This window comes from Mustela nivalis, assembly GCF_964662115.1.
Source record: "Mustela nivalis genome assembly, contig: HAP1_SCAFFOLD_1742, whole genome shotgun sequence".
Lineage (NCBI taxonomy): Eukaryota > Metazoa > Chordata > Mammalia > Carnivora > Mustelidae > Mustela > Mustela nivalis.
Window position 1 is genome coordinate 73173 of NW_028134922.1, and position 12912 is coordinate 86084.

At 44.4% G+C, this 12912-nt stretch overlaps 1 protein-coding gene across 10 annotated transcripts in view; it reads right to left on the bottom strand.

The window, feature by feature from the left end:
* LOC309858020 (mitochondrial ornithine transporter 1-like) overlaps positions 1 to 11897 on the bottom strand; it is a 30018-nt gene extending 18121 nt beyond the window's left edge. For 8 of the 10 annotated variants that reach the window (XR_014308011.1, XR_014308012.1, XR_014308013.1 and 5 more), the window contains exons 1-2: positions 11806 to 11897; positions 9525 to 9649 (exon numbers count right to left, since the gene is read on the bottom strand). The gene's annotated coding sequence lies outside the window, so the exon portion shown is untranslated. Of the gene's footprint in view, positions 1 to 9354; positions 9650 to 11805 lie in introns of those variants that run through there. The other 2 variants (XM_082750699.1, XM_082750702.1) reach the window with 2 other exon arrangements.
* Positions 11898 to 12912: the final 1015 nt, after the last annotated feature.

Below are 12912 nucleotides of genomic sequence, written 5' to 3' on the forward strand. Positions count from 1 at the left end.
AAAGCTATTAATGAGGTGCAATCAAAAATGGAGGCTCTCACTGCTAGGATAAATGAGGCAGAAGAAAGAATTAGTGATATAGAAGACCAAATGACAGAGAATAAAGAAGCTGAGCAAAAGAGGGACAAACAGCTACTGGACCACGAGGGGAGAATTCGAGAATTAAGTGACACCATAAGACGAAACAACATTAGAATAATTGGGATTCCAGAAGAAGAAGAAAGAGAGAGGGGAGCAGAAGGTATACTGGAGAGAATTATTGGGGAGAATTTCCCCAATATGGCAAAGGGAACGAGCATCAAAATTCAGGAGGTTCAGAGAACGCCCCTCAAAATCAATAAGAATAGGCCCACACCCCGTCACCTAATAGTAAAATTTACAAGTCTCAGTGACAAAGAGAAAATCCTGAAAGCAGCCCGGGAAAAGAAGTCTGTAACATACAATGGTAAAAATATTAGATTGGCAGCTGACTTATCCACAGAGACCTGGCAGGCCAGAAAGAGCTGGCATGATATTTTTAGAGCACTAAACGAGAAAAACATGCAGCCCAGAATACTATATCCAGCTAGGCTATCATTGAAAATAGAAGGAGAGATTAAAAGCTTCCAGGACAAACAACAACTGAAAGAATTTGCAAATACCAAACCAGCTCTACAGGAAATATTGAAAGGGGTCCTCTAAGCAAAGAGAGAGCCTACAAGTGGTAGATCAGAAAGGAACAGAGACCATATACAGAAACAGTCACCTTACAGGCAATACAATGGCACTAAATTCATATCTCTCAATAGTTACCCTGAATGTGAATGGGCTAAATGCCCCTGTCAAAAGACACAGGGTATCAGAATGGATAAAAAAACAAAACCCATCTATATGTTGCCTCCAAGAAACTCATTTTAAGACCGAAGACACCTCCAGATTTAAAGTGAGGGGGTGGAAAAGAATTTACCATGCTAATGGACATCAGAAGAAAGCAGGAGTGGCAATCCTTATACCAGATCAATTAGATTTTAAGCCAAAAACTATAATAAGAGATGAGGAAGGACACTATATCATACTCAAAGGGTCTGTCCAACAAGAAGATTTAACAATTTTAAATATCTATGCCCCCAACGTGGGAGCAGCCAACTATATAAACCAATTAATAACAAAATCAAAGAAACACATCAACAACAATACAATAATAGTAGGGGACTTTAACACTCCCCTCACTGAAATGGACAGGTCATCCAAGCAAAAGATCAGCAAGGAAATAAAGGCCTTAAACGACACACTGGACCAGATGGACATCACAGATATATTCAGAACATTTCATCCCAAAGCAACAGAATACACATTCTTCTCTAGTGCACATGGAACATTCTCCAGAATAGATCACATCCTCGGTCCTAAATCAGGACTCAACCGGTATCAAAAGATTGGGATCATTCCCTGCATATTTTCAGACCACAATGCTCTAAAGCTAGAACTCAACCACAAAAGGAAGTTTGGAAAGAACCCAAATACATGGAGACTAAACAGTATCCTTCTAAAGAATGAATGGGTCAACCGGGAAATTAAAGAAGAATTGAAAAAAATCATGGAAACAAATGATAATGAAAATACCACGGTTCAAAATCTGTGGGACACAATAAAGGCAGTCCTGAGAGGAAAATATATAGCAGTACAGCCCTTCTCAAGAAACAAGAAAGGTCTCAGGTACACAACCTAACACTACACCTAAAGGAGCTGGAGAGAGAACAAGAAAGAAACCCTAAGCCCAGCAGGAGAAGAGAAATCATAAAGATCAGAGCAGAAATCAATGAAATAGAAACCAAAAAAACAATAGAACAAATCAACGAAACTAGGAGCTGGTTCTTTGAAAGAATTAATAAAATTGATAAACCCCTGGCCCAACTTATCAAAAAGAAAAGAGAAAGGACCCAAATAAATAAAATCATGAATGAAAGAGGAGAGATCACAACGAACACCAAAGAAATACAAACTATTATAAGAACATACTATGAGCAACACTACGGCAATAAATTTGACAATCTGGAAGAAATGGATGCATTCCTAGAAACATATAAACTACCACAACTGAACCAGGAAGAAATAGAAAGCCTGAACAGACCCTTAACCAGTAAGGAGATTGAAACAGTCATTAAAAATCTCCAAACAAACAAAAGCCCAGGGCCAGATGGCTTCCCGGGGGAATTCTACCAAACATTTAAAGAAGAACTAATTCCTATTCTCCTGAAACTGTTCCAAAAAATAGAAATGGAAGGAAAACTTCCAAACTCATTTTATGAGGCCAGCATCACCTTGATCCCAAAACCAGACAAGGATCCCACCAAAAAAGAGAGCTATAGACCGATATCCTTGATGAACACAGATGCGAAAATACTCAACAAAATACTAGCCAATAGGATTCAACAGTACATTAAAAAGATTATTCACCACGACCAAGTGGGATTTATTCCAGGGCTGCAAGGTTGGTTCAACATCCGCAAATCAGTCAATGTGATACAACACATCAATAAAAGAAAGAACAAGAACCATATGATACTCTCAATAGATGCTGAAAAAGCATTTGACAAAGTACAGCATCCCTTCCTGATCAAAACTCCTCAAAGTGTAGGGATAGAGGGCACATACCTCAATATCATCAAAGCCATCTATGAAAAACCCACTGCAAATATCATTCTCAATGGAGAAAAACTGAAAGCTTTTCCACTAAGGTCAGGAACACGGCAGGGATGTCCTTTATCACCACTGCTATTCAACATAGTACTAGAGGTCCTAGCCTCAGCAATCAGACAACAAAAGGAAATTAAAGGCATCCAAATCAGCAAAGAAGAAGTCAAATTATCACTCTTCGCAGATGATATGATACTATATGTGGAAAACCCAAAAGACTCCACTCCAAAACTGCTAGAACTTATACAGGAATTCAGTAAAGTGTCAGGATATAAAATCAATGTACAGAAATCAGTTGCATTTCTCTACACCAACAGCAAGACAGAATAAAGAGATATTAAGGAGTCAATCCCATTTACAATTGCATACAAAACCATAAGATACCTAGGAATAAACCTAACCAAAGAGACACAGAATCTATACTCAGAAAACTATAAAGTACTCATGAAAGAAATTGAGGAAGACACAAAGAAATGGAAAAATGTTCCATGCTCCTGGATTGGAAGAATAAATATTGTGAAAATGTCTATGCTACCTAAAGCAATCTACACATTTAATGCAATTCCTATCAAAGTACCATCCATCTTTTTCAAAGAAATGGAACAAATAATGCTAAAATTTATATGGAACCAGAAAAGACCTCGAATAGCCAAAGGGATATTGAAAAAGAAGCCAACGTTGGTGGCATCACAATTCCGGACTTCAAGCTCTATTACAAAGCTGTCATCATCAAGACAGCATGGTACTGGCACAAAAACAGACACATAGATCAATGGAACAGAATAGAGAGCCCAGAAATAGACCCTCAAATCTATGGTCAGCTCATCTTCGACAAAGCAGGAAAGAATGTCCAATGGAAAAAAGACAGCCTCTTCAATAAATGGTGCTGGGAAAATTGGACAGCCACATGCAGAAAAATGAAATTGGACCATTTCCTTACACCACACACAAAAATAGACTCAAAATGGATGAAGGACCTCAATGTGCGAAAGGAATCCATCAAAATCCTTGAGGAGAACACAGGCAGCAACCTCTTCGACCTCTGCCGCAGCAACATCTTCCTAGGAACAACGCAAAAGGCAAGGGAAGCAAGGGAAAAAATGAACTATTGGGATTTCATCAAGATCAAAAGCTTTTGCACAGCAAAGGAAACAGTTAACAAAATCAAAAGACAACTGACAGAATGGGAGAAGATATTTGCAAACGACATATCAGATAAAGGACTAGTGTCCAGAATCTATAAAGAACTTAGCAAACTCAACCCCCAAAGAACAAATAATCCAATCAAGAAATGGGCAGAGGACATGAACAGACATTTCTGCAAAGAAGACATCCAGAGGGCCAACAGACACATGACAAAGTGCTCCATATCACTCGGCATCAGGGAAATACAAATCAAAACCACAATGAGATATCACCTCACACCAGTCAGAATGGCTAAAATCAACAAGTCAGGAAATGACAGATGCTGGCGAGGATGCGGAGAAAGGGGAACCCTCCTACACTGTTGGTGGGAATGCAAGCTGGTGCAGCCACTCTGGAAAACAGCATGGAGGTTCCTCAAAATGTTGAAAATAGAACTGCCCTATGACCCAGCAATTGCACTATTGGGTATTTACCCTAAAGATACAAATGTAGTGATCCAAAGGGGCACGTGCACCCGAATGTTTATAGCAGCAATGTCCACAGTAGCCAAACTATGGAAAGAACCTAGATGTCCATCCACAGATGAATGGATCAAGAAGATGTGGTATATATACACAATGGAATACTATGCAGCCATCAAAAGAAATGAAATCTTGCCATTTGCGACAACATGGATGGAACTAGAGCGTATCATGCTTAGCGAAATAAGTCAAGCAGAGAAAGACAACTATCATATGATCTCCCTGATATGAGGAAGTGGTGATGCAACATGGAGGCTTAAGTGGGTAGGAGAAGAATAAATGAAACAAGATGGGATTGGGAGGGAGACAAACCATAAGTGACTCTTAATCTCACAAAACAAACTGAGGGTTGCTGGGGGGAGGGGGTTTGGGAGAAGGGGGTGGGATTATGGACATTGGGGAGGGTATGTGCTTTGGTGAGTGCTGTGAAGTGTGTAAACCTGGTGATTCACAGACCTGTACCCCTGGGGATAAAAATATATCTTTATAAAAAATAAAAAGTTAAAAAAAAAATCATAAAGTCTTCCAGAAAGAGGAGCGTGAACCTACAAAGGAACAAGAATCAGACTGACAGCAGACTTACTGGACACTCTGGATGCTAGAAGGAAATGGGGCAGTAACATAAAATTTCTGCAGGGGAAAACATGTAAACCTCGAATACTACATCCATCCAAAGTGGCATTTTATTTTGAAGGAAAACAAAGACATTTTTGGATATGAAAGAATTCAGTTTGTTTCTTGCATACCCTCTTTGAAAGAATCACTGGAGGATATACTTTAGCAATCTAGGGTGACTATAAACACATACACAAAATGTAGATTATCTTTCTCCCACATCAAAAAAGGAAAACAGGAAAATAAAATGCCACATTTCTACTCAGGAAGATGAACAGCTAACAGTGCTCTTGGGGAATATAGGAAAAGAAGGTTACGGATACTACCTAGATGTTAGTAAAGTTAAAGAGTGTGTTAAAATGAATTTAATCATTGTAGCTTATGTACAAGTCTAGTTTCTAAACTACTGGGGATCACCTCTTGGCCTTTTGCTAAAGATTGAGTGTAAACTACTGCGGAGATGGAGGGAATCCGTCAATACGATCATAGACAGGAGGAGATGGGGTGAAAGTAACAGAAAAACACAGGGAAAAATATGGCAAGAAACGTTAAAACGAGAAAGGCAAAAGTTGAGCTCTTATCAAGAGAAAGGTAACTTTATCATTTATATTGATGTGAATCTTAAATCTTTATATTAAACCTTTTCTTTCTCCCCCCCCCAAAAAAAACCACCACGAAGCAGTAGTAATCAAAATAGTACAGTACTGCCACAGAAAGAGACACATAAATCAAAAGAACAGGATTGAGGCCCAGAAATAAACTCACACTGGGCACTGGGTATCTCAGTTTGTTGGGTGATTGCAGATTATGGTCCCGGGATCCTGGGATCCAGTCCCATATCAGGCTTCCTATGTTCTGTGAGGAGCCTGCCTCTACTCTCCCTCTGCCTGCCACTCCCCACTGCTTGTGTTCTCTCTCTCTCTCTCTATCAAATAAATAAAATCTTTTAAAAAAATTTTTCAGGGATGCCTGGGTGGCTCAGTGGGTTAAGCCTCTGCCTTTGGCTCAGGTCATGATCCCAGGGTCCCAGGATCAAGCCCCGCATCGGGCTCTCGGCTCAGCAGGGAGCCTGTTTCCCTCTCTCTCTACCTGCTTTTCTGCCTACTTGTGATCTCTGTCAAATAAATAAATAAAATCTTTAAAAACAAATAACTAAAAAGTTTCAGAAATAAACCCACACTTATAGAGTCAATTATTCCACAAGAGAAGCAGCAGCCATATGCAATGATGGAAAAGAAAGTCTCCTCTATAAATGGTATTGGGAAAACAGCACAGCTACACTCAAAAGAATGAAACTTTTTTCCACCATCCACAAAAATAAACTCAAAATGGATTGAAGATCTAAATGTGAGATCTGAAACCATAAAACTGCATAAAACTGATCATAACACAAACATTAAACCATAAAACTGAAGAAAACATAGGCAGTAAGACTTCTGACACTGGCCTAGCAACGGTTTTCTAGATAGGTCTCCTGAAGTGAGGGGGAAAAAAAGCAAACTATTGGGACTACACTAAAATAAAACTCTTCTGCAGAGTGAATGAAACCATCAACAAAACAAAAAGACAACCTACTGAATGGGAGGGGATATTTCCAAATGATGCATCAGGAGACGATATTTGCAGATGATGCATCTGACCAGGGGTTAATATTCAATACATATAAGGAACTTCTGTAAGTCAACACCACAATACAACAATAACAACAAATAACTCAACATTGTGATTTAAAAATGGGCAGAAAACCTGAATAGACATTTTTCCAAAGAAGACATCCAGATGGCCAAGAGAATCATGAATTTTGGCACGAGAGAATAAACATCAATGGTCTAGGTCACATTGAGAAGCTAGGCTAGTTAAGGCATACAGCAACAAAGTCAAAACGGGGAGCGAGTTATAGTGGTCAAAATACTACTGTATTTAAAAAATTTTTTAAAAAAGAAAGAAGAAAAAAAACCTACCATATTTTAAAGGGAGACCAAGATTCCTCATGAAGAAATTTAACTTTTGAGCTCCACACTGTCTCATTTCAACATTATACAGTGACCTATCTTCTTCAAATCCTCCCCCATTCTAGCTGCTTGGAATTTCTGGAATTTCTCCTACACTAGCAGACAGGCAGTGCCAGCTTCCCAGCATTTTATAGCAGATGAACTGGACCTAAAACCTGCTGGACAGGGGAAGTCTATTTCAAAGAAAAGGAGGGACACGGAAAATAACATGTGTATACTACACCGAGATCACCTCAGTCCACGATGGCCCAATGTCCCAATCCAGACAGCTGGCAGCAGAGGCTTGAGATTAATTAACCTCCACCCCCAGGAGGGCCATTGCCCATTATGGAGTTTTACGAGACCAGTGCTCTAACCCCTGAGCAACGGAGCCACCATTATGGAGTTTTAAAACAAAGACCCAAACAACAGCACCAGTCAAGGAACCAAGGAACCAACGTCCTAGCCCTGTCTCTGGACACCATCTAGCTGCACAATCATGGGCAAATACACTCGGCCTCTCAGGGTGTCCTTTACACTATACAGTGAGCATCAGAGCCAAAGGTCTCTGCAGGCCCTCCTAGCTCCACACTGGGGGACTGCCACCCATCCAAAGGGGGCTCTGGCTTCCCGTTTGCATGCCAAGCGCCTCCCAGTAGAAGTTCTCAGGTCACGAACACAAGCCTCCCCTGCCAGCCAACGAGTCCCTCACCTCTCACCCCTCACCTGCCAGGTCCACCTGGCACGGACCCCTGCCAAGGAGCCTGTTGTCCCCCAAAGTCAGATGCTGCAGGGCCATGCTACATCAGTGACGGGTGACCCCCTGAGACCAGGGCAGGAAGAAATCCCAACTACTTATCAGGAGAATTAAAGGCCATATGTAGATGGGCCCAAAACATGGTAATATTTTAAAAAAACATGCCCCAATGCCTTACACACCAGACTCCCAACAATACAACTGCTATCTGTATCTTTAAAATTTACTATAAAGCACATAAGTCACACCCAAATACCTGTCCACACAGAAATGCCTTTCCAGGAAAAAGAAAATTCGATCACATCAGATTCTACGTCTTTGGCAGACTGACAGACACTTAATTCCAAAAGCTAAGGATCTCTCCTGTGGTTAAATACCACCCTAAGGTGGAGACAAAAACTGAGCCCAGAGCATTTGCAGGACCGTTAAGAGGGTGCCAGAGGCAGGCAAATGGGTCCACTGTTCCCATGGTCAGGGTCATCCTAATGTGGCCTGGGGGTTGGCATGGGGGTGGGAGTGGTGAATGGGGCCATTGGTTGGACCATGGGTTACCAGCTGCAGCTGGTACGGACTGACCCAAGGCCTTCAGCAGGCAAGAAGCCAGTGGACACCTAGGCCACGCTTAGTTTCCCCTCCTCCTGTGCCAGGACACTCCTGTGGTCTCTAAACCGGGAGCTGGTGCCTGTACTTCTTATCAGTCTGTAATGCTCGGTCTATAGCCTTTCTCAATTAGCCTACCTCCATCGACCTTTGGTTCAGGAGAAAATACTTTGTTCTCTAAACTGTAACTTCTTTTTCACAGTTAAGGGAATGATGGGATGACCAGGGTGGCCCTTGGCTGCACCTGATCTGTTGACCCGGGAGGACCCACTGGATAAGAGGAGAAAAGGCAACTCACCCCTCTGGCCTCTCCACTCCCAGGAGCTGAGGCCCTTATAAGAATCAGTGTAAGAACCTGGCGATTCACAGACCTGTACCCCTGGGGCTGATAATGCATTATATGTTAATAAAAAAATTTTTTTCTTCTTAAAAAAGGGAATCAGTGTAAGGGGCAAGGGTAAACCAGGGGTTTCATCTGGGAAATAGGAGCATCCCAGCACTCCTCTGGCGCTAAAATAACACAGGAACCTAGAGAACCAAGTCACCACGCACAGACTTCCAATTACTGCTCTCAGGCTGAGTAAAGGTGATATTTCTAAAGACTGGCCTGTGTGTTGCAAGCACTGCCCAGGAGTATTTACCTGTGCCTTTTGAGGCCATAGTCTGCCCTGGGGCTCAACCCCTGCCCAGACCACTCTTCTCTGGCAAATCTGAGGGCCTCTCTTTTCTTTTTAGGGCTTTAGAAACCATCAAAAATCAGCCTCAGTTACCAAAGACATTTCTAAAGAGTGTCCTCCTTTCTTTCCTTGGCAGCAATAAGGATAGTAAGTAGGACTTCCCTGGACAGACGGCATAGTAGGATTCTGGACTACAAGGGCTCTGAAGACTGCCAGGCTTAGAGTGAAATCCCACGTCACCTGCACATGCCAGCTGTGTGACAATGGACAAAGGACTTCAACTCTGAGCTGTGAGGTTTTCCAGCTGTGAACTGAGGACATTCCCACCCTGCACCCACACTCAGAGTTTTATTGTAAGGGAACTGCTCTACCTTCTGCCGTTCTTAGAAGACGATATTACTCTTCGATTACATGGATTCCCTCCAAGGAGAAAGCATGTTGCTTCTGGGAGTTGCAAAAGCAGTATTTTCACCACCCCTTCATTGGATCCCACTTGTAGCAGGTACTCCAAGACTAGAGGATGGGTTTCCCCTGGAATTACCTGCAGCCCCCGCTGTGAGGTCAATGGCAGCTTGGATGGCAGGACTGGACTTCATGTTGGCCCACTCCTCTGCTGGTCTCTGTGGAAGGCAACTCTCCAGAGCTTATGACAGGTGTCTCATATCCCTGAAAGGAGACCAGAGCTCACCATCAGTGAAGCCTCTGCAGTCTTTCTCTAGAACTGCTGCCTGCTTACTGGGACCTCAACCTCTGAGAGCTGGGAGATCAGTTCTCCCTTTTGAAAAAAAAAAAAAAAAGAAAGAAAAGAAAAAAAAAAGGAAGGAAGGAAGGAAGGAAGGAAGGAAGGAAGAAAGAAAAAGGCAGTCAAGGTATCAGTGCAGCTTAGCAATTGGCCTGCCTTCTACTCGCCCACCATGTCCCCATGAAATTTTCATGCATGTTTCAGCATGTTTGGGCTAGAGCTTAAAAAGTTTGGCAAAACTAGAGTCTACTCCTCTTGTTAGACAAAAATCAACTAACAGAGAAATTGGCTTTAAAAATATAAAAATACAGATTTTTATTAAAAAGGAAAGGTGGCTCATTAACACTAATATCAAGATAATCAATTCAGCAACCTATTCTGTGTGGTTTTCAAACTAAATAAGTGACTTATCCGTCAATACCAAAGAACAATTTTTATTCATCACACTAAAGACCTTTGTGCTCCCACCAGGCCACCTCTTGGAGGGTGGTGGGCCAGCTGAGTTATTAATGAATGCCAACGTGGACCTAAACAACAGCGGAAAATCATTTTATCCACTAAGAAGTCTTTTTTAACCACTTGACGCCTGTTGTGAATGATCAGACACCAAGAATCTTCCTTCTTTGCAAAAAAAAAAAAAAAATTTAAAACCAGCAACCACAAAAGCATAGTACTGGACTTGAAAAAGCAACTAAGTGAAACAGACAAGACATGCATTTTACGGTATTGATAGGACAGGAGAGGCAGTATCAGTAACTACAGTTGACGAGGTTGTGGCCATCCTGTACCTAGAGAAGGCTATGAGGGTCTTAATCCAATCTCTTCCTTTTCCAGATGGAAAACTGAGGCCACAAAGCAAAAGCTTTTCCAAGGTCATACAAGTAGTCAGAGGACTCAAGTCTTGCCTTTTGGGTCTGTGCCTACCGAGCAATGCTTAATTCCAGAGTATTCCAACCTGACCAAAAAGAAATGCAAAAAACAAGCACCGAACCCTGCATTTTCAAGGAAAATTGAAGGCAAGCGGGGAGAGTCACACAGGGCCTAACCCATGTGGCTTCTCTGTCGGTTGAATTCTTGGGGTGCCAACATTTCTTAGTTTATAAGAAAGGCACAGATCCTACTATGTGTCATCGCTGTGAATTTAACCCCCTCTGGTAAGTCAAACTTAAACGCATCAAATCCCACAAGTAGAGACTCATAGAATTGCTAAAACACTAAATAAACAGTGATGTGAACTAACAGATTAACTCAGCAACTGACTCAAATTATTGTGTGTTTAAGAAGGTGGCTTCAAGAAGTCTGGAAAAATACATTCGGTTTGGGGGAGGCAAGACTGGTCAGCAAACGTTAAAACTCAGTCTTGAGCCAGTTAAAAAGCTGAATCCTTTTCGCGCCCCTTTACCTCTCCTGCAAGCACAGGTGGGTCCGACTCCAGGAGAGAGAAACAACATCGCCAGCCACACAGCCTTCTGTTCTGGGGGGAAATTAGTCTCTCGCCTGGGAGAACGCTCTGAGGCCCCCTGCTCCACCGCCCAACACCAAGCATGAGAAGACTGCAGCACAGGCTCAAGCGAGCCCGGCCGCCCTCCGCCCAGGACTAGAGCCGGACCCAAGGCGCTGCGATGCCGGCCCGTCTGCCCGCTAACACGCCGGCCAGGCAATCGCGCTCCGAGGCTCCGGATCCCGGGGGCACAGGACCCGCGAGGGAGACTGCTTCCCGCTTTCTCGTCCTCGGACTCCAGCCCAACAACCTGCAAGAGTCTCCCATTCATAACCGCCCCCACTCGGGCCCGGGCACGGGCGGCGCGGTGCCCAGAGGCCTGATGACACTCCGCGGGGCAAAGAGGACACCCTTCCCGGCAGGTGACTCTACGGAAAGGAGGCCGCGGAGCCCCGGAGTGTCCGGCGAGCCCCGGCCCTCGGCGCCCCTAACGACCTGGGCGCGTGGACGGCGCGCGGGCCGCGGACCCCAGAAGCCCGCCGGCTGCCCGGTAAGGTTGCCCCGCCCCCCCGCATAGGCCCGCTCGCGCCCCGCTCCCTCCGGCCGCCCCCGGAGCGGCGGTTGTGGTGCTGCGCTCACCGCCAGGACAGTTGGCCGCGCGTGCTGCTCTGGCTGCGCCGCCGGGGCAGCCGCTTAACACCCGCGTCCGCCGCGGGCCGGCCCTCCGCCCCTCCCACCCGCGGGGGAGCGCAAAGGGCGGCGGCCCCCGGGGCCCGGAGCTCCCCTGCGGCCGGGGGCTGGCAGCGCGGGGCCGGCGCGGGGAAGCGGAAGTCCTCGGCTTAGGCGGCGCACTCGGCCCCGCGCAGGTCACGGGACCCCCGGCCCGCGCGCCCGCGAGCTGGAGGACCTGGAGGACAGGGAGCCCGGGCCCCCGGAGTTGCTTCCCTTCGTCCAGGTTCCCGGAGGACTCCGGAGAGGCTCGACCCCAGCTGGAACTCAGGGCGGGGTTGGGGGTGTTGGAAGGACCTACTGAAGTCTTTGGGCTGGTGAACCGTGCTGGGACTCAAGGTCTCTATTTTATATTTGGCTACAGAAGTACGGGAGGCGTGGTGATGAAAAATATATTCGCTTATTGCCAGAGAAAAAACCCCACAAAACAAACGTTCCCTATTTTGCCTACCTCAAGGAAATCCATCCTCGCCTAGGATATTGGAGAAGGTCCCACCCACCGATGAAAACTGGCTCTAAATCGGGCTTCTCTGATCTTTCAGTTCCTAATGAGTTATAGGCTACCTCTGTGGCTCTCAAAGCACTATTCAAAGAATCTTGTATATGGCCAGTAAAGGAATTTTCTCCAGTTCGCTAAGACAGAGAGCTAACACCCACTCAACTGGAAAGCTCTGAGTCTGTTACTGACAGCTAGCTGCTCCATATAACTCAGTCGTGGCCTTCGGATTTCTTTGGCTCAGTCTTCATGCATTTATTTTCATTTTCTATATTGCATTTTCTTCCTTAAACTGTGCAATCTTTTCCTTTTACAATTTGTTTTTGCCCTGTTTGATTGCGGTGTTGGATGACTGACAATATCACTTAAGTGATGGGGGGAGGGGAGACTTAAATATACCCCTTGACTTGTGTTAGTGCAAGTGCTTAACTTGAAGGTACAACTGAACAGACTTTCCATAGGTAGGAGGCGCTGTGAAGCCATCAGCGCTCCTGGTAAATGGGGACACTCAGAAAAACAGC